This window comes from Mustela erminea, chromosome 17, assembly GCF_009829155.1.
Source record: "Mustela erminea isolate mMusErm1 chromosome 17, mMusErm1.Pri, whole genome shotgun sequence".
NCBI classification, from domain to species: Eukaryota; Metazoa; Chordata; class Mammalia; order Carnivora; family Mustelidae; genus Mustela; species Mustela erminea.
In genome coordinates, this window is record NC_045630.1 from 69,615,418 (window position 1) to 69,632,791 (window position 17,374).

The 17,374-nt window shown below is 57.4% G+C and overlaps 1 non-coding gene across 1 annotated transcript; it reads right to left on the minus strand.

Annotated features, from left to right (window-relative positions):
• Positions 1–4,393: 4,393 nt before the first annotated feature.
• LOC116576829 lies at positions 4,394–4,461 on the minus strand. Its single transcript, XR_004280292.1, has one exon. It is a non-coding gene; the product is annotated as a small nucleolar RNA SNORD103/SNORD85 (small nucleolar RNA).
• Between the last annotated feature and the right edge of the window lie 12,913 nt (positions 4,462–17,374).

Below are 17,374 nucleotides of genomic sequence, written 5' to 3' on the forward strand. Positions count from 1 at the left end.
AACGCATGCGAGAGAGGGCGGCTTGCAACCAGTGCCCGCCAGGACCAGGCAGGGATCGGAAGAGGAATCTGGATGGAGAAATGTGGGCCCAGGTGTAGGTAAAGAGGCAAGAGCTAGTGCAGGGAGCCTGGACACGCACAGGGGACCTGAGGAAGTCGGTCCCAGGAGGAAAGTGTGAGGGTGGGGTGTAGGGAAGAGGCTGGGAGTCAGGTCGGTCAGGGGCACAGCTGGGTTTCAGAGTGGAGGTGGGCCGGGTTGGGAGCGAGGGAGTGGCAGGAGGCACCTGTTCGCGGATCCGCCTCCCCCAGGCTGGAGAAGGGGCTTTGCTTCGCTAGGTCACTGCCTGAGACGTGACCCTGGGCAAAGCACATGGGGCTTCAGTTTTCTCCTTCATGACACCTCCAGAGGATCACGGTCGGCGGTGAGCGAGACGATGCAGGCGCGGCACTCAGAAAGCAGGCGGGTCTGCAGTGTGGGAAGACCATGGGGTTACCGATTATGATGGGAATTCTGGGGGCTTTTACTGCACAGGGACAGTCACGGATTCCAGTCCCAGGCTCCTGCTCCTATCTCCTGACCCAGGACCTCATGCTACCGCCGCACCCCTGTCAAGTGCCCCTCAAACATTGCTGATGGTTCCCACCGGGCCGGTCACATGGGCTCCTCTGGGGTCCCAGCTCTCGCTGCCTGCCAGCCAGGAGCTCCCTGCTGTCTCCCCTGTCGCCGCCGCGGGGTCTCTGGCGGGTCTGGGCTGCGCGCAGCTGCTCTACGGCTGGACCGACGATGGGTTTGCACCTCGGTTGCCAAGCTGTCCCGCCAGGTCTTCCGGCCCTCTCTCGGGGGGGGGGCTTTGCCGCGGGGCCCTTAGGGAGCTCCCTCAGCCCCTCCAGCAAGGACTTTCCTGTGAGGAGGGGGTCCCCTCCTGGTTGCTTGGCGATTTTCCACGCTGGCACACACTTGCCCAACAGGACTGAGTCCTGCCACAGTCTGTCCTGGGACAGTGGCCCAGCCAAGGCTCTTGGCAGAAAGCTTGGCAGAAAGCATGAGGCTGGCCCTGCCCCAGGCGCGGTTGGCCAAGGGCACAACCAGGGCAGGGGGCAGGGCCAAGGGCACCAGGTTGGGGACAGGCCACCTGTCCATACTCCATCACAAAGGCCCAGAATGGCCATGAGGCCCCAAGGCCCTTGTCATCACTGATCTGCTTTCTGTCCCCACCATGTAGGAGGCTGAGGACATTCCCGGGACCTCCCCCTGCTGGGCCCGCCTCTCCCCAGGGCCCTGTGTTCACACAACTCTCTTGACTTAGAGGGCAGCTGCACAACCCCCGGGTCAGTGGATGAACCTGGGTGCCCTGCGGGGGTCGGAGATGGCGAGGGCTGGCAGGCAGTAGTGTCTGACCCTACTGCGGACCCCTTGTGCCCTTCTAGAACAGGCAAATCGAATGGACGGTGACCAGTAGCAGTTGCGCGGATGACTGGGAGAGGGGGAGGGCGTGGGGAGGGGCTGGGGGTCCGACGGGAGGGCGAAGGCAGCTCTCTTGGGAGATGGAAATGTCTTCATCTTCACGGTGGGCATCGTGTGAATACACTTGCTGAAGGTCATCGGCACCCACACGCTTGGAAACGTGCCAATACGGGGCGCCTGAGGGGCTCTGTCGGTGAAGCGTCTGCCTTCAACTCAGGTCACGATCCCAGGGTCCTGGGATTGAGTCCTGCGTCGGGCTCTCTGCTTGGCAGGGAGTCTGCTTCTCCCTCTCCCCCTGCTGCTCCCCTGCTTGTGCTCTCTCACTCTCAACTAAATAAAATAAAATAAAATAAAATAAAATAAAATGTGTGAATAGTACCACACGCAAGTTCCACTTCCCTGAAGGTGACAGAAAACAAAGAACACCACCGCCATAGTCCTGGTCGCCTGGGACTCGCGTTTGTGGGTGGAGGAGAAGCAAGCCGCTGAGAAGGGCCCCTCTCCCCCCGCTCCCTCCGGGTGGGCGCCCCCAGCCCCTGCTGGGAGGAGAGGGGCCTTTTTTCGCTGCCCGCAACTGCCCTGACTCTAGGGACCACTGGCCTCTGACCAGGAGGCTCTTGGCTTTGAGGAGCTCCCGCTCAGGGCTGCCCTGAGCCAGCTAGGGTCTGTCCTCTTCCACCCTCACTAGGGCACCGATAAAATAAATATGACCTAGAGGGCCAGTGACCGTAGAAGACACAGATGAAATGAAAATAAATAAATAAATAAATAAACACCCCCCCCCCCACTCACCCCGAACTTCACACTGAAAAACGAGCCAAGCTGGGTGGGATGTTGAGGGGGCCTGCTTGGGTGATATTTATATAAGGGGCTCGGTTCCTCCCTCAGGCAAGTAAAGCAAGTTGTAAAATTTGAAGGCACATTTTAAAATTGTTTAAAATCCTCCAAATGTGTTTCCTGTCTGGCACTGCAGTATGGGGAGCTGGGAACACGCACGTGTGTGGCCCGGAGCTCGGGTTAACGAGGGAGTTTGGAGGTGGTGATGCGGAGGGGCTGGCGGGCAGCAGGGCGGAGAGAAGGAGCCCGTTGTTGGTCAGGGTGTGTGTTCCTAGTGTTGGAATGTGCGGGAGAGGCCTCAGGACTGGGGAGGGTGGTTTCTTCTGGGAAATTAGCATCTTTTTAAAAACTACTATACTTATAAATCATTAGTTAAAGGCCTGTAGGGGCAATAATGCAGGTGTGTGATTTTTACTTCTGAAGTGAGTGGGCGTGATAGGATTTGACAAGAGTCTTCGTTAGAAAGCAGCGGCTACATTTGGATGCATTAGATGCTGAGGTCGATCAAGCCCCCCCCCCCTTCCTGGCTTCTTCCTCCCTCCTGGGGCCTTCACCATGCATCTGTCCCTCCCTCTTCTGGGGCCCCAGGACATTCTGTATTTTACAGTTTACTTGGTCCCTTCCCTTTCGAAGTTCCGCTGAATGTGTCTGAGTTTGTGTGGGCTCCTGGAGCACGTGCTTTGGGGACCAGAGCCCAGGGCCGGCGGTCAGCGCTGCCCCGACTGCTCTGGGCTCAAAGCGGGCTCCTGCTCGGCTTCGTGGGACTAAACCAGTGGGCTTTCTAAGAGGACGACTGTGCAGACAATCCAGCCCCCGCACCAGCTCAGGGCACTGGTGCAGACCTAACCTGGGAGGTCCTCACACTTCAGAATTTTATTTCATTATCCGAAGCCTCGCTGCAAGGTACCTATCATTGTGCTCTAATGACTCTGTTGTTAGGAACTCCTCAGGTGAGGGGCAGCACTCATGGCGGGCAAGATGACCCGTGGTGAGTCTGTCTTCCTTAGGACTTCTCCTGCTGCCAGGCGGGAGGATGGAACGTTCTGGCTTCCGAGCACCATTCTTTGGGGGATGGATCTCGTGGAACCCCAAACCGAGCGCGGAAGGCACATTCGCAGTAGCTCGAGCTGCAGCTGGTCAGGCGCCGAGGTTGAAGGCAGCGGCGATCTGGACGGTTTGTTCCGCTCCCCGAAAGGACAACAGCGACAGTTGTTAGCTCCCTGGCGTGCAGCGGTGAGGCCGCCCCGGGGCAGAGCTGGGGCAGAGGCCTGGCGCGGACCTTTACAGGGCGGCGGTCCTCATGCCCTTTCCCCGGTTTCCCCGCTGCCCTGGGGAGGGCCTGGCGCCTGGGAAGAAACAGGAGCTGAGGAGCCAGGAGGGCTGGGGCTGGAATGCTAAGGAGCAGCGGTCTGCAGTCTCCGCGTTCTCACCTGCGAGAAGCGAGGAAGAGTAAGGGCCTTCCCGGGGTTCACGGTATTTTAGTAAAAGGCCGGGCAGCTGTAAGTGCGCATGCGCGGCAGGTGTAAGTGCGCATGCGTGGCAGGTGTAAGGGGCGCGTGCGGCAGGTGTAAAGGGCGCGTGCGCCTTGCCCCCAACCCCACCTGGCAGGCCCCCTCGTTCCCGCGCCTGCCCGCGCATGGAGGCTACAGTCCCCTCCGGCTGAGGCTTAGGACTTCGCGGACGAGCTCGGGGCACACCCAGTGACGCTGCGCCTCGGACAAGCAGTGACGACGCGCTCAGTGCGGGTACGTCCGCCGCCGCGTTTCGGACACGGGGAAGGTTCCGGTCCGCTGGGACTGCGGTCCTCGGCGGCGGCCGGGGGCGGCTCTGCCCTGCGGCCCCCGCAGCCCTGTCGGCCTCCGCGCGGACTGACCCGGGCCCCGCGGAGCTGCTGGGCGGAGCGGCCGTGCACAGCCCCGCACCGAACCCCCAGGAGCCCCGGACCCGAGAATCGCGTCCTCATGGGGACCCGGGGGCTGGTCCGTGCCCCCAGCTGGCCGCCGGGAGCACCAGGCTTCGGGCCACCGCCGCCGCGGCTCCCCGTGGGCAGTCTCGGCCAGGGCCCGGCTGACTGTGGCATTTGCCCACGTTTTTAAGAGAGCGATGTTCTCATTACCGAACTTTGTTCTCAGTGAGGGCAAGCAGTTCTTCTTTTCCTAAGATTTTATTTATTTGTTTGAGAGAGAGCGAGCAGGAGCAGAGGGGGAGGGGAAGCGGCCCCCCGCCCCCCACTCCGCTGAACAGGGAGCCCCCGCAGGCCGGGATCCCGGGACCCTGAGATCACGACCGGGACCCTGAGATCACGACCCGAGCCGCAGGACGGAGCACCCAGGCGCCCCAAGAAGAGTGATGTTCGGAAGGAGGAGTATCGTGTTGATTTGGAGCTGAGTTTCGTTTCCTGAGCCCTAGATGACATGGCAAAGACTGGGGCTTTGGGACCAGAACTTCTAGAAACGTCTAAAACGCTGTTTGCTTTAATATGTGGATAATTCTGGCACTGCTGTTGGAAGTGTTGTGAAACTCGACCCTGAGCAAAGTCCTCTCTGACGCGGCCCGGCAGAGGGTGTGGGACACACAAGTGGACGTGGTGCGCGGCAGGAAGCTGGGGCCGCCTGGAATTTGGTCTTCCCAGCGTTTGAGTTTGGGAAGTACCAGAAGGAAGCTGTAGCCCTCAAGCAGTGGTATCTGATAGGTCATCTCCGGGGCTGTTCCTCAGGCAGACACAGCGGCTCCCGGCCTCAGCGGCCAGGTGGCCTCCTGGTTTGAGCTGGGAAGTTTGACAACTGCGCTCTGGACGGGGCACATGGGTTCCCAGGGCAGAGGGGGACTGACCAGCAGGAAGTCTCAAGCTGTCTGTCTGCCTGAGCTATGGGGTGGGCCTCCAGCCCTGAAAGGCAAGCTGCTTTTTTTTTTCTTAGCCCCCTTTGTCTACTTTTATCCCCATCTGAATTTCTATGTGTTCTGGGGACTTGGTTTTGTTTTGTTTTAAGATTTTATTTATTTATTTGACAGAGAGAGATCACAAGTAGGCAGAGAGGCGGGGGTGGGGGGGAGGGGAGCACTGAGCACTGAGCAGAGAGCCCGATGCGGGGCTCAATCCCAGGACCCTGAGATCATGACCTGAAGGCAGAGCTAACCCACTGAGCTACCCAGGTGCCCCAGGACTTGGGTTTAGAAGGAGGTGGGAGAGGAAGAGAGAACCAGGCTCTTCGTTCAGGAACTGAGGACTGGGGTTCCCCTCCACCGTCGAGGCCAGTAGGCCGGAGAGCTGGGACTTGCAGTCGAGCTGTTCGACTTTGACCCTCAGCTCTTCCCACGGAGACACTCGGACTTGTGGGAACAGAAGGGGTGAATCGTACATATCTGTTTCTCAAAACCACAGTACAGTTAGTGCGAATTGCAGTGTGATAGTAGCGTGGCTTCCCCAGGAGAGAGGAGAGAACACATCACTAGAGGGGGGAGTGGGGCTCATCGCGGGAAGAAGAAGCGGCTCGAAGGTGGGTGCCTGCGAGGCGAGCGCGCTCTGGGTCCCAGGGCGCTCTCAGCCTTCAGAAGCATGAGGCACCTCCATGCTGGTGGTAGCCCAGGGGTGAAACGGGGAGGGCTTGGGAAAGGGCAGCCTAGGGCAGAAAAGCCTCCTTTCCTGCACCCCTGCAAACCTCCCCCCAGAGAAGGCCTCCCCCCTGCCCTGAGGCCCTGAGCCACTGAGAGGTCGCAGCAGGCTCCCTGCTGTACACACTGTCTCTAAGCTGAGGAATTTGTAGCTGGCCTGTAGGGCTTACTGGTCCACCAGGACGTCTGGCCAGCGCCCTGTTCACTTCCACCCTGCCTCCCACCTCGGGGATGGCGCGGCTGAATTCCCCAAACCCACAGGAAACAGCACGGGAGCCGTCCTCTCCCTCGCTGATCGCTCAGTCCCTCAGTCCTCGGCAAATCGTGTCAGATCTACCTTCCTGCAGGTTCTGAGCCCGCCCCGGCTCTACCCTGCAGGCTCCTGGTTCTGCTCTCACCCCTGGTCCCATTCTGTACACACAGCCCAGAGAGACCTTTTTTTTTTTTTTTTTTAAAGGTTTATTTATTTATTTGACAGAGATCACAAGTAGGCAGAGAGGCAGGCAGAGAGAGGGGGAAGCAGGCTCCCTGTGGAGCAGAGAGCCCGATGTGGGGCTCGATTCCAGGACCCTGAAATCATGACCTGAGCCGAAGGCAGAGGCTTAACCCACTGAGCCACCCAGGCGCCCTGAGACATTTTTTTTTACGATTTTATTTTTAGGGGCGCCTGGGTGGCTCAGTCTTTAAGCAAGCGTCTGCCTTTGGCTCAGAGTCCTGGGATCGAGCCCTGCGTCGGGCTTTCTGCTCCATGCGAGGCCTGCTTCTCCCTCTCCCACTCCCCCTGCTTGTGTTCCCTCTCTCACTGCGTCTCTCTCTGTTAAGTAAATAAATTAAAAAAAAAAAATCTTGTTTTAAATAATCTCTACACCCAGCGTGGGGCTACTCGATAGCACCCCCTTATCAAGAGTCACGACCAGCAACTGAGCCCCCAGGTGCCCAGGAACTTTGAGATTTATCTGGGCTCCCCAGGTCGAGCCTGCCAGTGGCCCCAGTCACACCTACAGTGACATTCAGGGGCTTGCTGTGGTCTCCCCAGGCCTCTGTTGTCTGGCTCTGTTGTCTGTTGTCCCCAGGGGCTCAAACCATTTTTTTCCCTTGTCCTCACTCTCCAGCCGCGGGGCAGTTTGCCTCAAACCTCAGGCTGGAAGACTTTCCCCAAGATACAGACTTGGCTGGTGCGGATGTCATCTCCGTGGGGAGATCTTCCTGAGGACTGTCTCTCTCTCTCTCTCTATCTCTGACACACACACACACACACACACACACACAGTGAGCTCACACACACTCCTGTTCCTCTTCACCCTCCTTTGCTGCTTTATTTTTTCTCATAGTACCTGTCACTGCCTGACTCCTATGTGTGTTTGTAGAGTTCCTTTGCTATTTCTGTCTGGTTCTTCCAGGAGGTCGTAAGCTCCATGGGGGCAGAGACTTTGCTCCTGAAGCAGAGAGCAGTCCCAGGCACATGGAAAGATTTGAAAACACAGGAAGGGCATGGCTCTAGCCTCGGGAACACCAAGCAAAACAGGTGAAAGGAGCAAATGGATAGAAACAACAACCCTTGGGCTGAGCGGGAGACCCTGCCCCTTCCCCGCCTGTTTCCTGAAAGCCGGGACTGCACTTTCAGGAATGAGACCTGAGGTCTCTTTTCCAGAAAACACCACAGACGCTGGTCCCAGAGAAAAGGTCAACACTGAAAGATGAGGAAGTCATTAGCTGTCTGCTTATTCCTGCCGCCCACCCGCAAATATTTATTGAGCACCTACTATGTGCCAAACGGTATTCCAGGAGCTGGGACTCTGGCTGTGAACCGCACTGACACAGATCTCTGCCACGAGGAGCCCATCTCCTGGGGATGACCATAAACCGGGTCCTGCCCGCACTTACCCATCAGTATTTGTGCCGCCTGGTGACATATGAAGGGAAGCCAAGGACCAGTGGGCACCTGAGGAAGCAGCGATCACAGCACACTAAGGGAGACAAGGAAATAGTGTGGGAAGTAGGAGAATCCCTAGGAAATGGCAACTGGGACACCTGGGAGGCTCAGTCCATGGAGCGTCTGCCTTCAGCTCAGGTCATGATCCCAGGGAGCCTTGTGTTGGGCTCCCTGATCAGCAGGAAGCCTACTTCTCCCTCTCCCTCTGCTGCTACCCCTGCTTGTGCCCTGTCTCTGTAAAATAAATAAAATCTTTTTTTTTTTTAAATCATTTTTAAAGGGGCGCCTGGGTGGCTCAGTGGGTTAAGCCGCTGCCTTCGGCTCAGGTCATGATCTCAGAGTCCTGGGATCGAGTCCCGCATCGGGCTCTCTGCTCAGCAGAGAGCCTGCTTCCCTCTCTCTCTCTCTCTGGCTGCCTCTCCGTCTACTTGTGATTTCTCTCTGTCAAATCAATAAATAAAATCTTTAAAAAAAAAAAAAAATCATTTTTAAAGTTCTTTTCTTTTTTTTTTTAAGTAATCTGTATGCTACTGTGGGGCTTGAACTCACCACCCCAAGACCAAGAGTTGGGTGCTCTAACTGACGGAGCCACCCAGGCACCCAAGTAACTGATATTTTTAGAGGTAAGAGAGGATTCGTGAAATAATAAGATTATATTAAAAATAAACTAGGGCTCCTGGGTGGCTCAGTTGGTTAAGCAGCTGTCTTTAGCTCAGGTCATGATCCCGGGATCCAGAGATCGAATCCCACATTGGGCTCCCTGCTCAGTGGGGAGTCTGCGTCTCTCTCTAACCCTCCCACATCTCGTGCTCTCTCCCTCACACACATTCTCTCTCTCAGATAAATAAATAAATAAATAAGTCTTTTTAAAAATTAGAAATTTGGGGCGCCTGGGTGGCTAGGTAGGTTAAAGCCTCTGCCTTCGGCTCAGGTCATGGTCTCAGGGTCCTGGGATCGAGCCCCACATCCGGCTCTCTGCTCAGCGGGGAGCCTGCTTCCTCCTCTCTCTCTCTGCCTGCCTCTCTGCCTACTTGTGATCTCTGCCTGTCAAATAAATAAATAAAATCTAAAAATAAAAAAAATTAGAAATTTAATTACTCAGAAATTAAATATAGGTTAGTAAAAACAATCAAAGGATTGGGAAGTCTGGTAGAAATCCCCAAGAAAGCAGATTCAATAGACAAAACGTTGAGGAATAAGGGAGAAAAATATGAAAATGAGAGAAGACCCTCAGGAGACTGGGCACACAACTGATAGGAGAAAGGGTGCGGGAGTTATCGAAGAACTAGTGCGAGACCCTCAGACCTTCTCTGGGCGAGCGGTGCAGATTCCCGTCTGTGTGAAGGGCCAAGAACCCGAGGCATGTCTGACTTGTCACAAACAGCACGGGAAGCCCGCCGACCTTGGAATCTGGAGCAAAATGTTTCCCAACCCAAAACGCTACCCCGGCCAAACAGTAAGAAGGAACAGGGCTAGGGAAAGAGCAAGCGGCCCGTGACACCCACCGCTTCTCTCTCGTGCGCCGCAACCCCAAGCCCCGGAGCTGTGCTGTGTGAGGAGCGGACGAGACCGGCGCGGGGGTCGCGGCTCCCGCAGGAAAGGGGAGGGTCACGCATTCCCGGATGGCCGATGAGGGGACGGTCCACCGGGCAGCCGTGCACCAGAGCTAATGACCAGCCGACCTCCTTGATGGCCGGACGACTGGCTGCAGGAGGAGCGTCTTCAAGAAAAAGGAGGCCTGGCTGGCTCCCCGGGCAGAGCCTGCGGCTCTTGATCTTGGGGGTTCGGGGTAGAGGTCACTTAAAAATACAATCTTTTTAAAAAAAACCACTGCCCAACTATTTGATGGGTTTGATCACATGGGAGAGGACGGGCCAAAGAGCTTCGGGATGAGAAGTTTAGGGATGAATTTGTAATCAGGAGAAGAAAATGAAAATAAAGAAATAAAATAATCCAGACGATAGTTTGTGTTATTGTTGACAGATCTACTTACTTGGGAGAGAGTGCGCACGCTTGAGTGCGAGTAGGGCAGAGGGACGGAGGGAGAGAATCTCAGCAGATGAGGAGCGCGGCACGGAGGCTCCATCCCGGGACCGGAGATGATGGCCTGAGTGGAACACCAAGGGTCGGAAGCGCGACCGGCCGAGCCAACCGGACGCGCCAGTCCAGGCAGCATTTTAAATTCAAGTCCATCTTTGAATAGGTAATGCACTCACGTGGTTGAAGAATCAGAATGAGGGACGCCTGGGTGGCTCAGTTGGTTAAGTAGCTGCCTTCGGCTCAGGTCATGATCCCAGCGTCCTGGGATCGAGTCCCATGTCGGGCTCCTTGCTCAGCAGGGAGCCTGCTTCTCCCTCTGTCTCTGCCTGCCATTCTGTCTGCCTGTGCTCGCTCTCTCCCCCCCTCTCTCTCTGATAAATAAATAAAATCTTAAAAAAAAAAAAAAAAAAGAATCAGAATGAGATACAGGGCCAATAACCGATTCTGTGCACCGGCTTCTCCCCAAGCGTGCAGCCATTTTTGGTCGGTTTCTCAGGGATACTCCCTGCGTTAGATGCGTCTGTGTTTAATTGTGGTCCAAGACGCCTGACCTGAAATTTGCAACCGTTTTCAAGTACACAGTTCAGGGATGTTAGCTACCTTCACGTTGTTGCGTCTCAGAGACTTTATAGGATACAAATACTGTGTAGACTCTCTCTTCTCTGTTTTGTCTTCTCTTTCTTTCTTTCTTTCTTTCTTTTTAAGATTTTATTTATTTATTTGACAGAGAGAGAGATCACAAGGAGGCAGAGAGGCAGGCAAAGAGGGAAAATCAGGCTCTCCGCTGAACAGAGAGCCTGATGCGGGGCTCGATCCCAGGACCCTGGGATCATGACCTGAGCCAAAGACAGAGGCTTAACCCACTGAGCCACCCAGGCGCCCCCAAAAAGCCTCTTCCGAAGTCATAGGTGGACTCCGATTCTGGCCATGGTGGAGTAACACGGACCACCCTCCCTCTACCCTCTTGTGTCAAAGAACCGAAAACCCAGACCAACTATAAAAAGCAGTGGTGTTGGGGCACCTGGGTGGCTCAGTGGGTTAAGCCTCTGCCTTCAGCTCAGGTCATGATCTCAGGGTCCTGGGATCGAGCCCCACATCAGGCTCCCTGCTCAGGAAGCCTGCTTCCTCCTCTCTCTCTGCCTGCCTCTCTGCCTACCTATGATCTCTCTCTCTCTCTGTCAAATAAATTAAAAATAAAAATAAAATAAAATAATTAAAAAAAAAAAGAAGCAGTGGTGTTCAGACACTGGACAAGGGGCAGAGCAGGACAATGATCCCTGAGAGAGAAGAAATAAATGAATTGGGCCTTAAAATTGCCCACACTTACTGCCTGGAGAGAATTTCCAGGCTGGCTGAGCCTGGGGACCTCCCAGCTGGAGGAGGCAGAGTAGGGATCCTGGGGGCTAAGGTGGGCAGTAGGCAGGCAGAGCCCTGGAAAGGAGCAGACTGCCCAGAGAGGGCTCTGGAGGTCTGCAGAGTCCCCTCCCTGGGGCCCCAGCTGTGGCCGGGCCATGCTTGCCCAGAGGGGAAGAACCAGAGGCAAGAGTCTTCAGCTCAGACAGGATCGGGGATACTCTGTGTTGCCACTGGTCAGAGCAGAAAGACTCCTTCAAAGTAGCTATTTTTGGGCGCCTGGGTGGCTCAGTAAGCTGAGTGACTGCCTTCACTCGGGTCATGATCTCAGGGTCTTGGGATCGAGCCCCGCATCAGGCTCGCTGCTCAGTGGAGAGTCTGCTTCTCCCTCTCCTTCTGTCTGCCTCTCTGCCTGCTTGTGCTCTCTCTCTGTCAAATAAATAAATAACATCTAAAAAAGAAATAAAATAGCTATTATTGGGGCACTTGGGTGGCTCAGTCGCTAAGCGTCTGCCTTTGGTTCAGGTCATGATCCTGCGGTCCTGGGATTGAGCCCTGAATTGGGCTCTCCGCTCAGCGGGGAGGCTGCCTCTCCCTCTCCCTCTGCCTGCCACTCCCCTGGCTTGTGCTCTCTCCTTCTCTGTAGAATAAACAAACAAACAAACAAACGAGTGAATAAATAAATTTTTTTTTTTTTTAAAGATTTTATTTATTTATTTGTCAGAGAGAGAGCGAGCGAGAGCGAGCATAGGCAGACAGAGTGGAAGGCAGAGTCAGAGGGAGAAGCAGGCTCCCTGCGGAGCAAGGAGCCCGATGTGGGACTCGATCCCAGGACGCTGGGATCATGACCTGAGCCGAAGGCAGCTGCTTAACCAACTGAGCCACCCAGGCGTCCCGTGAATAAATAAATCTTAAAAAAATAAAATAGTCATCATTAAATATATTCTGTATGTTCAAGAAGATAAAGAAACACATGACACCCCAACTGAACTTCTGGGGACAAGCACCCCGACGTCTGGGGTGAAAAGTGGGGTTGATGCAATTAAAAGCAGACCCTGCAGAAAAGATCGGTGAGCTTGAAGACAGCCAGAGAAACTATGTAAAAGGAAACAGTGGAAAAGATAAGAAGGAGAAGGAGGAGAAAAAGCGGGGAGAGGGGAAGGGGCGGGAGGAAGAGGAGGAGGAAGAGGTCAGTGAGCTGTGGAGCGCGTGTGGAGACCCAGAAATATGGGGACAGGAAAACGTTTGAAGAAATAACGGTCGAAAGACTTTCCAGTTTGGATGGGAACTGTAAACCCATACACCCAAGAAGGCCCCCAGACCGTAAGCACGAGGAGCATGAAGAAAACCACACGAAGACATGTCCTAATCTGCCTTAGGCACTGCTGCGGAGCAGTGATAAGGAGAGAATTTTCCGAGGAGCCCGAAGGAAACGACATGTTATATAAAGAGGAAAAGGAGACGCCGACTTCTCGTCAAACCATGGACGCCCGGAGGCTCCCGGCTGGGTCAGCGGATGGGCCTGCGACTCCTGCTCTTGGTGTTGTGAGTTCAAGCCCCTCACTGGGTGTAGAGATTAGTTATCTTTTTTAAGATTTTATTTATTTATTTGACAGAAAGAGCACAAGCAGGGGGAGAGGGAGAAGCAGACTGCCTTGCTGAGCAGGGAGCCCGATGTGGATCCCAGCACCCTGGGCCGAAGGCAGATGCCCAATGCACAGAGTTCCCTGGGTGCCCCTAGAGATTAGTTATAAATAAAGTCTTTATAAATAATAAAAACAAAACAAAAACAGCAGAATCCAGAAGGCAGTGGAACACTGACTTTATTGCAATAAAAGATAAACACTGTCAACCTACAGTTCAGGGGAGATATCGCTCAGAGCGGAAGATGAAGTACGGATGAGTTCAGACAGTCACAATCAGAATGACGCCGTCACCAGCAGGCCTGCACTGTGAGAAAGGATTTAAATTCTTCAAGCAGAAGAAAAATGATACCAGATGGAAACATCCATCTATACAAAGGAACAAAGAGCACCAGATACTTAGCCACCGATAAATATGCGGCTAAATATAAGAGACCTTTTTCTTACTTTTTTATAAAAAATCTTAAGTATTGTATTTATTTATTTGACAGAGAGGGACACAGCGAGAGAGGGAACACAAGCAGGGGGAGTGGGAGAGGGAAAAGCAGGCCTCCTGATAGCAGGGAGCCGGATGCGGGACTCGATCCCAGGACCCTGGGATCATGACCTGAGCCGAAGGCAGCCGCTTAACTGACCAAGCCACCCAGGCGCCCCCTTTCCCTTATTTTAAGTGGAGCTCATTGGTTAAGTGTCTGACTTTTGGTTTTGGCTCAGGTCCTGAGCTCAGGGTCTTGAGAATCCAGCCCCGCATCGGGCTCCCTGCGCGGCAGGAGGCCCGCTTCTCCCGCTCCCGCTCCCCCTGCGTGTGCTCCCTCTCTCCCTGTGTCTCTATCCGTCAAATACACAAAATTTTAAAAATAAAGTAAAATTCTCTTTAAGTGACAGCTGAGGGATTCCAGCAAAGACAGCGGGCGTGGACCCCCCCACCCCCCGACCCCGTGGGACGCAGGAGGCTGGCGGGTGGGAAGCAGAGCGGGGCAGACCCTAGAGGCACCCCGGGAAGAGTTTCTAAGGCCTCGCGGCAGAAGCTAACGAAGGGGTAAGCTGGGGCGGCGGCGGGGCGGCAGGCGGAGCCGGAGCTGGGCTCCCCGGGCCCCGGGGGTTCGCGGCCGAGGAAGCGCTGCCCCCTGCCGCCCTCCGGCGGGAAGCGCCGCGCACTTCGCACCCAAGTCTCCGGTTCAGCGCCTCTGGCGGAGAGAACGGGCCGCGGAGGCCCGCACTGCCGAGACGCCGTTTCCCGCCACCTGCGCGGGCCGCGGGCCAGAGACCTCCCGCGGGCGCGCACCCGCCCCGCGCGCCCCCGCCCGCGCGCGCCCCCGCCTCCGCGCGCCCCCGCCCCCGCGCGCAGTGCCCGCAGGCTTGCCGGGGCGGCGAGGGCACCGCAGACGCGCGCTGGCGAGGGTGCGCGCGAAAGGCGCCCTCCGTGGGGCGGGTCGTCTGTGGCTGCGCGCGCTCTTCCCGGGCCGCGGACACGCCGGCCTCTGCCCGTTGTCCGCGCGCCGCTCGGCCGGCCCCTTCCCTCCCCGCGGCCCGGCCCGCCGTCGGGCCCCTCTGCTCTCCCGAGGCCTTGCCTCCCAGCCCTGCCCGCGCGCCCAGCCAGCCGGCCCTTCCTTCCTGGGCGCGGAGCAGCCCTCGGGAGGGAAGAAGGCTCCCACGGCCGGTTTTAAGGGCCTTTCTAGCGGCTCACCGGGCGCCCCTTTCTCGCGGCCAGACCAGGTACTCGGAGGCCAGGAAGGGCGCCCAGACTGCAGGCCTCGGGACCAGAGGAGGACCATCCTCCAGGCCCAGAGCTGGGCGGGGGGTGGTGGGGGGGAGCCCAGAGCTGGGCCGGAGAGGAGGGGCCTGTGTCCAGAGCGGGCAGTGCTTGCGCCCAGATGTGGCCCCAGAGGGGATGAGGCAGGATCTGCCGGTCTCTCCCTGGGTCTGTCCCCCAGGTTCGGGGTCTGGTGTCTGCATGTGCACCCATGTGTGCACGTGAGTCTGCCCTGTGGCGACAGGGGTTTCTCTGGTCCCAAGCTCGCCTCTCTTTGTTACTCTCCCCTCCGTCACCAGCGTGGGATGGGTGTGGGGGGAAGCTGGGGGTTCCCGGGAGGGGCTGTGGGGGGTCTGGGTCTGAGTCTCGCCGTGTGTGCGCGCGCGGACGTGTGCAGATCAGGGCTCCAGGGCTCGTGTTTGTGTCTACGTGTAGGTTTCCAGAGGGTGTGAACGCGGCATCACTTGACCCCACAAGCCCGCCTCCTCCCTTCCCTGGTTTTTTCCAGACTCCAGACTTTGTCCCGCGGGTTTGGCCTGAGCTCTGCCCCGCACTGAACCCTGTTTGGCTGGTCGGTCCCGGTTGGACGCCAGCCCTCAAGTGCATCCCCGCTGTGTGACCCTGGATATGAGTGTGGCTCCTGGAGCCCGCGTGTGGCTTGTGTTTGCCAGCGTCAGCGTGGCTCTGGAGCGTGTCCCGCACGCACGCCCAAGTGTGCGCACAAGCGTGAAGGGGTGTGTATCAGCGCTCCTGCTCGGCGCACGGCGGAGGGGGCCCAGGGAGGCCCCTTCCACTTCAGCTGTGTCAGCAAAGCCCCTGCCTTCCGCTCTCAGGCCCTTCGTGGTCGGTCGCCCCAGCCCCCTTCCCAGAGCAGTGAGTGTGATGGACGTGTGGGTCGCAAGGTTGTGAAGAAGACGAGCAGGTGTGGACTGAAGGGAGCAAAAGTGGGTGCGGCATGAGGGTAAGGCCCAGGCATCCCCGGGCTAACACCAGCCCTCAGGAGCAGCCTGGGGGGCCCCAGGCCACTGAAGCCTCGCTCGGGTCCCTGGGCTGGCTCATTCCCCCTCTTATAGCCCAGGCCGGGGACAGTCCTGGGATCACTCCCAGCCAGACGCCATGTGGAGAGCCAAGAGCTGGGTGCTGACCTTCTGGGGGAGGGGCCGTATCTGTCCCCACCCAGGGCCCAGCCACAGGAAGCTAGACCTCCCCAGGGTCCGGTCCCCGGCTGGTCCTTGGGTTTCTGCCTGACGCTGCTCTTGTTGCCCTGGCTGGCCTGACCCCAGCACCTCCGTGCCAGTCCCTGGGCCTGCCTGGGTCCCCAGTCTGTCCCCAGTCTGTCCCCAGTCTGTCCAAGGCTGAGCCCGCCAGCCTGTAGGTCCCCACCCCTTCCTGCCTATGCCCTCTACCCAGCTCGGGTCCTTCTACCCCCCTCCCAGCCCATGTTTCCCATCCGAGCCGATGTCCCTGCAGCCGAGCTCAGTCCGACCCCAGGCTTGCCACCTGAGCAGAACAGAGAGGGTGAGGGAGCCGTGTGAGGCTTTGGGGCTGAGCGCGCTGGCCAGACAAGACAGGCCCACCCCCAAGGCCCTAGCCGCTAACATGGGAGGGAAGGAGAGGTGGCTGTAAGGGGCTGGAGTAGCCCTAGGATGCCAGGTGGGCCGGGGCCTCGCTCCTTCTGCCCTAGGCCAGAGCACAAAGGTAGGGCTGAGCCCTGATCAGCCCTCGGTGAAGCTCCCTGCGCCCCTCAAGGGTCAACACCCACCCTTGCAGGCCCCCAACCTGGGGGGGATGAGCCCAGGCCGGAAGGCAAATGGTCCTGCCCCTCTTCCCTCTGCACGGCTGGGTTAGGGTGACGGGTGCCCAGGGGCAGAGGGCGCGGCTGCTCCGAATCTCACCCCCGCCCACCCAAGTCCTTGTCTGCTCCTGCAACTAGCTGTGTCCTCAGGAGCCCCTGGGACAACGCTCAGAATTCCCGCCTGTGTTTTGCTATGGCCCCTGTTGAGGTCCTTGATGAGGCCCCGGGGGGACACAGACAAGGGCCCAGGGGCCCCTGATGGGCAGATGGGCTGGGGCTTTGGGTGGCGACGGCCCAGCCTCCCCTGAGCGGACAGTAAGGGCAGCCCAGCTGTCGGAGGGTGGCAGAGAGAGGAGGTGGCCCCACCCACTCCCTGCCCCCCCTCCAGGGCTCCCGTTACCTCTGCCCGCTCCCCAGTAGCCCAAATGCCTTGCTCAGTCCCAGATCCCATATTCTTTTTTTAAATTTAAGGATTTTATTTATTTATTTGACAGAGATAGAGATCACAAGTAGGCAGAGAGGCAGGCGTTTGGGGGGGAGGCGGCTTCCCGCCGAACAGAGAGTCCAATGCGGGGCTCGATCCCCGGACCCTGAGACCATGACCTGAGCTGAAGGCAGAGGCTTAACCCACTGAGCCACCACATTCTGTCCTGTGCTGTCCTGTCCTGTTCCACCCTGTCCCATCCATCGGTAGGTGTTGAGTATGGATGGTTTGTCCCCTTCCGTCCGACCTGCCCCCTCCTGCCCTCAGGCCTTGTCCCTGGTGTCACTTCACCATTGCCTTGGCCAGGACCCCCCGGGCCCAGTCCACCTTGATGCCACAAGGCAGGGACCTTGTGCCAGGTAGGCTCAGGGTCACTGGTGTCTGTCCATCTAAGTGTTGACCCCTCTCTCCCGCTTACAGGCTCCGGGAACCAGAGGAGGCTTGCCCAAGGGGAGGTCCC